Source organism: Arachis ipaensis, chromosome B7, assembly GCF_059453495.1.
Source record: "Arachis ipaensis isolate K30076 ecotype BB chromosome B7, ASM5945349v1, whole genome shotgun sequence".
NCBI classification, from domain to species: domain Eukaryota; kingdom Viridiplantae; phylum Streptophyta; class Magnoliopsida; order Fabales; family Fabaceae; genus Arachis; species Arachis ipaensis.
In genome coordinates this window covers 128,786,094-128,799,253 of record NC_142442.1, presented here as the reverse complement: position 1 = coordinate 128,799,253, position 13,160 = coordinate 128,786,094, and the positions used below count along the sequence as shown (strand labels likewise).

The 13,160-nt window shown below is 42.4% G+C and overlaps 1 non-coding gene across 1 annotated transcript; it reads right to left on the bottom strand.

Annotated features, from left to right (window-relative positions):
• Nucleotides 1-9,567: 9,567 nt before the first annotated feature.
• LOC148554095 (small nucleolar RNA R71) lies at nucleotides 9,568-9,675 on the bottom strand. Its single transcript, XR_015893539.1, has one exon. It is a non-coding gene; the product is annotated as a small nucleolar RNA R71 (small nucleolar RNA).
• Between the last annotated feature and the right edge of the window lie 3,485 nt (nucleotides 9,676-13,160).

Sequence of the window (13,160 nt, the reverse complement as noted above, 5' to 3'; positions counted from 1 at the left end):
GGAAATCTACATCGACGATATGGTCACCAAGACCACCCCAGGAAGATCCCACTGTGACGACCTCAGAGAAATATTCGAGCAGATCCGAGCATACAACATGAGACTAAACCCGGAGAAATGCGCCTTTGGGGTACAAGGAGGCAAGTTCCTCGGATTTATGTTGACCTCACGAGGAATTGAAGCAAACCCTGAAAAATGTGACGCAATACTCAACATGGCGAGCCCTAGAACAATGAAAGAGGTACAACAATTAGCAGGACGAGTAGCTGCCCTGTCACGGTTCTTACCAGCGGTATCAAGCCGATCATACTGCTTCTTTCAGACAATATCAAAGAATAAAAAATTCGAGTGGACAGATGAATGCGAGACAGCATTTACCGAGCTCAAAGCCATCTTATCATCACCACCAGTGTTACAAAGACCAACAATCAGTAAACCTGTATACTTATATTTATCCGCTTCTAATTACTCTTTAAGCTCGGCTCGTCATTGAGACAGGAAAAATACAACAGCCAGTATACTTCGTCAGCAGAGTCATGCAACTAACAGAACAAAGATATCCGAAAATAGAACAGATGGCCTTGGCACTAATGATAACAGCAAGAAGACTCAGGCACTATTTCCAAAGCCACACAATAATTGTAAGAACAAACCAACCATTAAGGCAGATACTGACAAAGCTAGAACTAGCCAGATGACTGACCAAATGGTCTGTCGAGCTCTCCGAGTTCAATATCCAATTCCAATCAAGGCTGGCCCTGAAGGCACAAATGCTCGCAGACTTCGTCTTTGAGTTCACACCAGACGAGCACCATTGTAACAAGGCCTGGGAATTACACGTCGACGGGGCATCAAGCCGAGAAGGAAGCGGGGCCGGGGTAGTCCTGAAAGAGGGAGACACGGTGATAGCCGAGCAATCCCTTAACTTTCACTTCTTGGCAAGCAACAACCAGGCCGAATACGAGGCGCTCATAGCAGGACTCAAGCTCGCCCTCAACCTCCAAGTGCATAGCCTAACAGTACACTGTGATTCCCTCCTGGTGGTCCAACAAATCCGAGGAGAATTTCAGGTAAAAGATCCCTTGCTAGAGCGGTACTGGCTCATAGCAAATGATCTGATTTCAAAATTCAGTTCATTCGTCATATTACATATACACAGAGAAAAGAACATTAGAGAAGACATATTATCTAAACTTGTCGCCACTAGGGCGGATACACAAACATCAACATTATCACAACTTACACTTAATAAACCTAGCATTGAACTATTATCTATAACAAACATTAACCACCTCCATAACTGGAGAATACCTTTCCTATAGTACATTAATGCAGGTATCATACCCAAAGACGAACTTAACCCACAACAATTCCAACGAAGAGCAAGCCTCTACACAAATATAGCAGGGGAATTATACAAACACGGTCTCTCACAGCCACTGCTAAAATGCCTAAATAACGATGAAGCAAAAGAAGTAATGGACGAAATCCATGAGGGCGTATGTGGAAACCACATCGGAGGACGAGCTCTAGCCGCCAAGATTACCCGAACAGGATACTATTGGCCAACCATGAAGAGGATTGCATAACAAAAGTCAGGACATGTGACAATTGTCAGAAGCACGCCCCCGTTGCTATGAAGCCAGCCAAAGTATTGCACAATATGGAGGTAAGCTGGCCTTTTCACAGATGGGGACTCGATATCCTTGGCTTGTTCCCAGTAGCGCCAGGCCAGGTAAAATTTCTTTTAGTGTCAATAGACTAGTTCTCACAGTGGATAGAAGCACAACCACTAGCAAGAATAACCGCTGAAAAGGTACGATCTTTCATATGGAAAAACATCATATGCCGGTTTGGAATACCAAAAGAAATAATATCAGACAATGGTACACAGTTTACAGATAACAATCTCGCATCATTTTTAAATAACTTTAACATACAGCACCATTTTAGCTCGGTCGAACACCCACAGACCAATGGGCAGGCCGAAGCTGCTAACCAAATTATATTGAGCTTGGCGGAGTTCAGAGACGAGAAGAACTCCGTCCACAGCCAGAAGGAGAAGTGGAAAAAGTTCAGATCGGAGACACCTCAGACAAAACGACTAATAGTGGCACGATCCTGAGAGGAGACACAAAAGAGCTACTGGTACAATTCTTATGAGATAATGTCGAACTCTTCGCTTGGAAAGCCGCAGACATGCCGGGCATAGACCCCAAGCTAATGTGTCACAAATTGGCGGTCTATCCAGGATCTCGGCTGGTACAGCAGAGACGAAGAAAACTCGGGCCAGAACGATCCCAAGCTGTGGAAGAACAGGTACAGGCACTACTGGAGGCAGGGTTCATACGAGAAGTCAAGTACCCACTATGGCTGGCTAACGTCGTCTTGGTGAAAAAATCAAACGGGAAGTGGCGAATGTGCACTGATTACACAAATCTCAACAAAGCCTGCCCAAAAGATCTTTATCCACTCCCAAGTATCGACGCCCTAGTGGATGCCTCATCCGGATATAAATACCTCTTGTTTATGGACGCATATTCCGAATATAATCAAATTCCCATGTATCTGCCAGATCAAGAAAAGACCTCGTTCTTAACACCAAAAGCAAACTACTATTACATAGTGATGCCTTTCGGTCTCAAGAATGCGGGAGCTACTTATCAAAAGCTGATGAACAAAGTCTTTGCAGATCATATTGGAAAAGTTATGGAAGTGTACGTAGATGACATGTTGATAAAGACACAAAGGGAAAAAACATTGTTGTCTAACCTGGCCCAAGTGTTCGATACTATAAGGAAACATGACATGCGACTCAACCCTGCAAAATGCACCTTCGCAGTAGAAGCAGGCAAATTGTTGGGCTTTATGCTCACACAAAGAGGAATTGAAGCAAATCCGGATAAATGTCAAGCCATACTCAACATGAAGTGCCCAACCTGTGTCAAGGAAGTATAGCAACTCAACGGGAGATTGGCCGCCTTATCCAGATTCTTAGCAGGATCAGCGATAAGATCTCTCCCCTTCTATGCTACTTTAAGGAAGGGAAAGCAATTTGAATGGACGATAGAATATGAACAAGCCTTCCAAGATTTCAAAGAATTCTTAGGACGGCCACCTATCCTATCTCGGCCATGAAAGGGAGAGCCGCTCATATTATATCTCGCGGTAGGAAGTCGGGCAATCGCCTCAGCATTAGTCAGAGAAGACGAAAGTGCGCAACAACCCGTCTACTTCATTAGTAAAGCTTTACAGGGGTCCGAGTTGAACTACCAGAAAATAGAAAAGTTTGCTTATACTCTCATTCTAACATCTCGACGACTTCGCCCGTACTTCTAGGCTCACACTATTAAGGTTCAAACCAACCAGCCCATAAAAGGGATATTGCAGAAAACTGATCTAGTAGGCAGAATTTTACAGTGGGCAGTCGAGCTATCCGAATTCGACCTCCAATATGAAGCTCGGACGGCCATCAAGTCACAGTACTTGGCCGACTTCCTTGCGAAATTTACAGATACCTTGGAAATTCCCACAGAATGGAATCTCTACGTGGACAGTTCTTCAAATAAAACTGGGAGCGGCGCAGGTGTGATAATAGAAAGCAACCAAGGAACCCAGGTTAAACTCTCCCTCAAGTTTGGGTTCCCGGCCTCAAACAACCAGGCGGAATATAAAGCGTTACTAGCTAGTTTGAAGCTGGCTAAAGAGGTTGGGGCTCAAAAACTCAACATCTTTAGCGATTCACAAGTAGTCACCTCACAAATAACAGGGAGCTACCAAGCCAAAGATCCCACCATGAACAGCTCGGACAACTAGGGGAATATAAGATCTGCCACATACCCCGCGAGTAAAATGCCCGAGCTGACGCACTCTCAAAACTAGCCAGCACCAAACCAGGGGGCAACAACAGAAGCCTAATCCAGGAAATGCTACAGAACCCATCGATCACGGAAGAAGAAACCACCCTAGCCATAACAGGTCGGGATCAAGGATGGATGACGCCCATAATTAACTACCTCAAAACAGAAGCACTCCCCACAGAAGAAAGAGAGGCAAAGAGGTTAAAAAGAGAGGCACAGTACTACACTATCATAAACAACATCCTATACAAAAGAGGGATCTCAATACCACTACTAAAATGTGTGCCGACCTCCAACACAAGGGAAGTGCTAGAAGAAGTACATGCCGGCATCTGCGGCAATCATCTCGGAGCACGAGCTCTCGTCAAAAAAGTACTCCGGGCGGGATTTAATTGGCCAACTCTACAGAAAGAAGCCACAGAATTTGTAAAGACATGTCCACCATGTCAAAAGCATGCCAATTTTCACATCGCCCCGCCAGAAGAGCTCATCAGCGTAACTTCACATTGGCCGTTTGCAAAATGGGGACTTGATCTTCTCAGACCCTTCCCCCAGGGATCAAGACAAGTTAAATTCCTCATAGTAGGGGTAGACTATTTCACAAAGTGGATCGAGGCAGAGCCCCTAGCCAACGCCACTGCTCAAAGAAGCTGGAAATTCCTGTATAGGAACATTGTCACAAGGTTCGGGGTCCCACACTCCATCACCACAGACAATGGCACTCAATTCACAGACGCAGGCTTCAGAAAATTAGTAGCCGACTTGAACATAAAGCACCAGTTCACCTCCGTTGAACATCCGCAAGCCAATGGACAGGCTGAGACAGCTAACAAAGTCATATTGGCAGGGCTAAAACGGAGATTACAGGATGCAAAGGGAGCTTGGGCGGAAAAACTTCCACAAGTCCTATGGGCGTATCGAACGATGCCACATTCAACTACAAAGGAATCCCCCTTTCGGTTGGCATACGGAATGGAAGCAATGATCCCAGTAGAGATTGAGGAAGGATCGCCCAGAGTGGTTCATTACAATGAGGAAGCCAACTCCCAACTTCAAAAGGAAGATCTCGATCTACTCCCTGAAATATAGGAAAGAGCTCGGATCAGGAAAGAAGCACTCAAATGTCGAATGGCTTCCAGATATAATCAAAGGGTAGTGCCGAGAGGCTTCACTGAGAACGACCTCATCCTAATCCGAAATGATATTGAAACAACTCGACCAGGAGAAGGAAAGCTGGCAGCAAACTGGAAAGGACCCTACCGAGTCATAGAGGTACTTGGGAAAGGTTCCTACAGACTGTCCGAACTCGATGGACGAGAGCTCCCCAGATCATGGCACGCCTGCAACCTAAGAAGGTACTATAGCTAGAAAGAATCTCATCATAGGATGCACTCTTTTTCCTGAAAAGGTTTTTTAATGAGGCACCTAGTTGAGATTCAAAAGGATAAAAAATTCCCACATGTATATATTCGCACTTTTCTTCGAATAAAATATATGCTAGATATTCTACAAGCTTTCAAGACACATTAATCTGAAGTATTCATCGTCCGATTATAAAGCAACAGATCGGCAGAAAGTGAAAAATAATTTCACTGCACGATCACGATAAAGATAATCGTCCGATAAAGGTGAAAAATTGATTCACCTAAAAGATGATCTAAAGATAGCAACCACCTTCTACAAATCGGCAAAGATGAACACAGAATAATGTAAGAAGTTATCGAAAGTGATCCGAAAAAGAACCTGACGAGGTCTTATGGACTGCTAAATAATAACTTAAAGACTGGCCGACGTAAAGAAGTCGGACCAAGTCAACCCAAGTTACAAGTAAATCCTGGAAAGAGGTCTGGCCAACCCTATTAAAGAGGATTACTTTAACTTAGAAGGGCCCGACATAACAAAGTCAGCCCAAAATGAAAAAGTTATAAAAGTAATCCCTGAAAGAGACCTGACAAAGGTCCAAGAAAGAGGATTACAAAAATAACTGGGAAGAGGACGGCGTAAAGAAGTTGGCCTCCTACGAAACCAATTTATAAAAGTAATCCCTGAAAGAGACCTAACAAAGGTCCAAGAAAGAGGATTACAAAAATAACTGGAAAGAGGACGACGTAAAGAAATCGGCCTCCTACAAAACCAAGTTATAAAAGTAATCCCTGAAAGAGACCTGACAAAGGTCCAACAAAGAGGATTACAAAAATAACTTAGAAGAGGACGACGTAAAGAAGTCGGCCTCCTACAAAACCAAGTTATAAAAGTAATCCCTAAAAGAGACCTGATAAAGGTCCAAGAAAGAGGATTACAAAAATAACTTAGAAGGGAACGACGTAAAGAAGTCGGCCTCCTATAAAACCAAGTTATAAAAGTAATCCCTGAAAGAGACCTGATAAAGGTCCAAGAAAGAGGATTACAAAAATAACTAGAAAGAGGACCAACGTAAAGAAATCGGTTATGAAAATACAAGCAAGAGCGAGAAAACCGAAAAACAAGTTGGACCTACACAGCCAAAACCTCAAAGGATCCAAGCTACAAACAATAAAGTACAAAGCAATCCAAAGAGGACGAGTCGCAAGGTTCCAACACTTTCAGAAAATAGAAGAGATACCAAGTCAAGCGCAAAAAAGCATGATATAATCTACAGAGTTATAAAACTTCATAGGCCACCGAAAGTTACTTCAAAAAGCTAGAAGCTACTTTTGTTTTTCAAAGTAAAAGTTGCTAGGCAAGCAACTAGAAAGTGTCAGAAATTAACAAAACAATAAAAGTTTAAAAGCCCACAAGCCGGGCCAGCTACATAAATATCCAGAGAGAAATCAGCAAACATCAGGAGCCTTCATGGCAGCATCAGGGCAAGGAGAAGGAGGGCGAGTCTGAATAGGCACAGCATCCACAGTTCCCTCCTCCCGGTTCAGAATCTGGCAATCCGGATCAGACACAACCGGAGGAGCTAAAGAGTTCGACACTTTGGCAGAGGACACAGGGGGAGGTTCAACATCATCATCATCTTCGTCATCAGGGACAATCTTGCCATCCCTGACAACGTTATCCAGGCTGAAGAGGGTGAGGTCGGCCTCGGGAGCAATAACCCGAACTTGCTCCTTCAGGTTTTCGTAAGCAGCAGTCACGCTGCCAACAAGATGACCCTGAAGCTCAGAGTAATCTTCCCGGGCACTCTCCAGCTCCCCCCTCAGGCGCATCACCTCCCAATATGACGTAACGTAACTATCCTTATGCATCAATGCCGTGTCCTCGGCCAGCCGAACAGAAGTTGCCAAAGCAAGAGAACTCGCCTTCTTGTTCTCCAGATCCTTCTCCAACTTGGCAACCCTTACCTCAAGCTCCTCCTTAAGGCCCTTCATCCGGTCGAACTCCTGCTTTGCCTCCTCCATAAACTCTTTGGTGGCATGGAGAGGAATATTCTGAGCAGTCCAGTACAAAGCAGCCCCCATATAAGCCATTTTCACACTGTTCCGGGCCATAAATTCCAGATGGCGAAGGATAGACACATCGTCCATAGGAAGAACACCGTAGGGACCGATTTGCTGATCCACGAATTCGATCGCATTGAAGTCGGGAGCATCAAAATTAAAAGGCTCAGCTGTTTTTTGTTTCTTATTGGGAGGATGATAAACCACTATTTTATAGTTTATATTGTGTTTAATTGTGTGGTTTTGTCATGATCCTTACCCACTTATTCATCAATTTAGCATGCATTTAGATTTCCTTTCTAAATTCAGTACATGTTTGAAAATTGCTTCCTAGAGACTTTAATTATTTAATTTTAATTCTCCTTTATTCCATTCGATGCCGTGATCTGTGTGTCAAGTGTTTCAGGCTTTATAGGGCATGAATGAGATGGAGATTGGAGAGGAAGCTAGCAAAAATAGAAGGAACACAAGAATTTGAGGAGATAACCAGCGAAAAGTGACGCGGTCGCGTGGCTTGCGCAGCCGCGCGGATTGGAAAGCGCAAGCGACGCGGTAGCGTGGACGACGCGAACGCGTGAAGAGGAAAAAGCGCAAGCGACGCGTCCGCATGGATGACGCAATCGCGTGACATGCGCGATCTGCATAATCTGCAGAATTCGATGTGGGCAATTTTGGACCTTATTTCGGCCCAGTTTTGGCCCGGAACAGCAGACTAGAGTCAGAGAATATGCAGAAACAATACACACATTCATTCAGTAGTTTTAGATCTAGTTTTTCACTCTCTTAGGTTTTTCTCTCTAGTTTTTAGAATTTTGATTTTCAATTCGTCTTAGCATTGGAATATTGAGAAGAGTTATTTCCTCATCAAGACTTCATCATTCTAGTTTGTTCTCTTAACTTGGTTTTATTCTTCCATGTTCTTTGTTATGTTCAATTTTGTCATTCAGATACTTTTATGATTAATTGATGCAAGGATTATTTCTTTTTAATTCAATTTCAATTCCAATAATCATGTCTTCTTTTAATTCCCTTTCATGTGCTATGGATTCTTTATTTACAATGCGTGAGTAGTTTCATTACTTGATGGGGAGTTGATTAAAAGAAACTCTTGAGTTGGAAGGATTGAAAGAAAAATTTGTAGTTGGGTTAAATGTTGGATTGCTATCCTGTCACCAACGCCAATCCCTTTGAACTAAGTGGGTTGTAACTCGTGACCAGATCTGGCATTCCAACTTGTTTGACTTTCCCTTACCTAGTAAAGGATAACCAAACAGAGTAACCATTAATTATAAATCAATCTTAAAAGTCACTCCATCAATGATAGAGATTCTAACTAATCAATTCCCAGTCAAGGCTTTTATTTATATTATTTAAAATTCCTCAATTTAAATTCCAATTTACTTAGCTCAACTTCTTGGAACATCTGATTAATAAAATAGCATACTTTTCTGTAACTCGTTGGGAGACGACCTGGGACTTAAAACTCCCAGTAATTTTAATTTAAACTCTCTGTGACATATTTCTAAATTGATAGGCATATTTTTGGTGAGTTAAGAACTATACTTGCAACGTAACCATTTTAATAAATTTTTAATTCGCCAGCTTCTGCTTCCCATCAATTTTTGGCGCCGTTGCTGGGGAGTTGCAATAGAGTGCTAATTTTATTAATTAGAATTTATTTATTTGCATTTTATTTAATTTTGCTACTATGAGCTGCATGTTTCTTCCGTCAAATGACACGTTCACTTCCTGATCCGCGCTTGCTAATATTCGATCCTGAAATTGAAAGAACAATTTCACAAATAAGGCGAGAACAGCGTAGGTTAGCCCGCTCTGAGGGCGGATCTGAAAGTGAATTTGAGGAAGAAACCAGCCCCCGTCCTACTGATTCAGTTGTTTTACGTGCAGAAAATATGGCAGCTAGAAGAGTTACCATTCAGGAGGAAGGAGCTCTTGATTTTACAATGCAACCGTTTCAAGCGCATCATCCACCGGTAGCTACGGATTTTGAAATAAAGACCGCACTGCTAAATTTGATGCCCAAGTTTCATGGCCTACCTGCTCAAGAGCCTATCAAGCACTTGAGAGATTTCCAGGCAGCCTGTTCTACTGTCAGGCGTGATGGCACTGATGAAACTTCAATTCTGCTGAAAGCTTTTCCGTTCTCTCTTGAGGGAAAAACAAGAGAGTGGTACTACACTCAACCTATAGCAAATGTATCCAACTGGGATACACTCAGAAAGGAGTTTCTGGAGAAATTCTTCCCATCTGAAGTTACTGATAAACTGAGGAAGGATATCTCTACAATTGTTCAGGATGACAATGAGACTCTCTTTGAATACTGGGAGCGCTTCAATAATCTTCTGGAAGCATGCCCCCACCACATGATTGACAAGATCGTGCTACTCAGCTATATCACACAAGGTATGAGGCCCCAAGATAAGACCACATTGGAAAGTGCCAGCAATGGGTCTATGAAGAAGTACAAGACCACTGATGAAGCTTGGCAATTGATCAGTGATTTAGCTGAATCTACTCAGAACCACAGACAGAAGCAAGGCCGTTCAAAAGCCGTTATGGAAGTATCTTCTGGCATAGAGACTATTGCTCTAAATCAAAGCATCTGTGAGATGACCAACCTGCTGAAGCAAATGCAGTTGAATCAACAAGCTTAACAAACTCAACCGCAGCAAAACCAACAACTAGTTCCACAAAGAATTTGCGAAATTTGTGCTGATTACAGCCATTACATTGATGAATGCCCGCAGCTCCAACAAGAAGACAACATGGTGGCATCCACTCACAACTTCTATGACCGCCCCAACCAAGGGTACAATCAAAGTGGAAATAATAACCATGGATGGCAGGACAATTCAAACCAGAATTGGAGGGACAACAATAATAGGGGAGGCAGAGATAATCAGGGAAATCAGAGGTGGAATAATAACAACAACAGGCAGCAAAATCAACCTTACCGAGCACCTCACCTGAGGCAAAACCAAGGACCATCGAACAATCAGCAGCAAACCTCTCAATTTACTCATTCTTCTGTATCTTCTAATGAAGATTTATTACAAGCTTTTGAGAAAAGACAACTGGCCATGGAAAGTACCATCGTGAACACTATTAACGCCAGTCTGAATGGTCTCACCTCTACTCTACAAGCTTTTATGACATAGCTTGGTTCAGCACAAAATTCCAGTAACCAACCTTCAAGCACCACTGGAATCCCCTCTCAACCATTACCCAATCCAAAGGGAGGCATTAATGCCATCACCCTGAGGTCCGGAACCACACTGCAGGAGAGGAATCAGGAGGAACCAAGCTCACCAGAATACACCTCAGCTGAAGAGGTGGTAGAAATCGAAGATGTTGAAGAGGAAGAGGATATACAGGACATAGCTGAAGAAGAGATAGCTCAACCACAGGAAGAAGCACAAAAAGGCGCAGGCACCACAGAAAACACTACTCCCATTCCATTTCCATAACTTGCAAGGAAGCCCAGGAAGCAGCTGGAACCTAATCCTAAAATGGTAGAAATATTCAAAAAGGTTGAGGTAACTGTCCCCCTTTTTGATGTTATTCAGCAGGTACCTAAATATGCAAATTTTCTAAAAGACTTATGTATCCATAAAGACAAAATTAATGAATTAGAAACTATTCCTTTAGGTAGTTCTATATCTGCTTTAATGGGAGGATTACCTGAAAAATGTAGTGATCCAGGTCCTTGCATAGTTAGTTGTACTATTGGTGGTGTAGTAATTTATGATTGCATGTGTGATTTAGGAGCATGTGTCAGTATAATGTCTTTGTCTATATATGATGTTTTAAGGCTCCCTCCCTTAAAAAGGTCGGCAGCTCATTTTGTGTTAGCAGATAAAAGCATTATTACAGTGGCTGGAGTTGCTGAAGATGTTTTGGTGAACATTAAAGGGCTCGTATTTCCCACTGATTTTTATATCTTGGAGATGCCCCATAATGATTCAGATAAGCCATCATCAATCCTACTGATGACAAGTCATCTTAGCCTATGTTAGCTAGTCTTTTTCTTTTAGTTTTCATTAGAATTATGCACTTTCTTAAGCCACAAGCAAGCTAATTGAGTAGATTTTCATGTTTCCCTTGATTGAACCAACCATATAAGAATTCATGCCATTTCATGAGGTTTTAGGCTATATTTGTTGCATATTATGAAAGATTGAATATCTCATGATTTTGAGCATAGCTTTGATGAGTTTGGTTGATTCTTGATAGGTGAAGAAGGCTTGGAGAAAGGTTGAAGCAAAGAGGAATGGCTAGGAGTGAAGAGAGGACAAGGGAATAAGTGAAAATTGAACCGGGTTGCATGAAGTTAGCCCCAACGTTAGCCCCCTAACTTGGAGGCTAACGTTGGGCATGAAAATCACTCCCTGGGCTCCCACGTTTGAGCCAACGTTAGCCCCCTAACTTGGAGGCTAACGTTGGCACATGACATTGCAAAAAGGTGGCCAACGTTAGCTCCAACGTTAGCCCCCTAACTTGGAGGCTAACGTTGGAACTTGAGAGTTTCTCCCCTGGGCACCAACGTTTGCGCCAACGTTAGCCCCCTAACTTGGAGGCTAACGTTGGCACATGAACCACAAAGGGAGGGGCACCAACGTTTGCGCCAACGTTAGCCCCTTAACTTGGAGGCTAACGTTGGCACCACTAGCATATAAGGAAGGCCAACGTTAGGGTCAAAGTTAGACCCCTAACGTTGGCACCAACGTCCAAACCAGGGAATTTAGCTTGCTGATATGAAAAGTTAGGGGTCTAACTGAAAGTGCATAACTCAGCTATTAGACCCCTAACTTTGACCCTAACGTTGAGACCAACTTTGGCCAACTTCAAAAACCGGTTCAATTGGTTCACTTCGGTTCTTCTTCAATCTTCAAAGAGCAATCAACCAAGGCATCTTTCAACCCAATTCCACCAAGAACAAAGGCCCAACTCAAGGCTTGAAGATCATTTTGGAAAGTGTATAAATAGGATAGAATTCAAGTTATTAGGAGAGCTTTCCTTTTAGAATTTTCATAATAGTTTTCGGAGAGCTTTTGAACTTGAGTGAACTTTAATTTCTTGTTTTCATTGCTTTCAATTTCATTTTACATTTGTCTGGATCTTGAATTTGAGAATTGAAGAAATTCTGTTTCAATCTCAATCTTGGATCTCTCTGCTTTCTTTACTGTTAATTGCATTTCATTTCCGGTTCATTGTTCTTCATCTCTTTTCTTTGCAATTTACAATTCCCTTGCAATTGTCTTGTTGGATCTAGGAAGGCATTGAGATCTAGACTTGGTTTTCTAGTCTCTGGGTCCTGAGATCTAAATTTCCCATTTCAATTCTCTGTTTAATGCTTCTTATGTTCATTTACCTTTCTGCTTCATTTCCGGTTCAATCCCAATTCCCTTTTTCTCTTCTGTTTAATGCACTTTAACTTTTCCTTGATTAAATTCTGCAAATCCACATCCCAATCCCCTTTACATTTCAAGCAATTTACATTCCTTGCACTTTAAGATTCCGCAATTTACATTTCTTGCACTCTAAGTTTCTGCCATTTAATTTCTTGTTCTTTAAGATTCAGCAATTTAATTTCCTGCTTTCTTTAATTTCATGCAATTTACATTCTGCAAGTCACAAATCACTCAACCAACACTTGATTCGCTTGACTAAATCAACCACTAAACCAAAATTGCTCAATCCTTCAATCCCTGTGGGATCGACCTCACTCCCGTGAGTTTTTATTACTTGATACGACCCAGTACACTTGCCGGTTAGTTTTGTGATGTTTTGTGAGAGATTCGTTTCTCATCAAAATATCTCATCAAGTTTTTGGCGCCGTTGCCGGGGATTGATT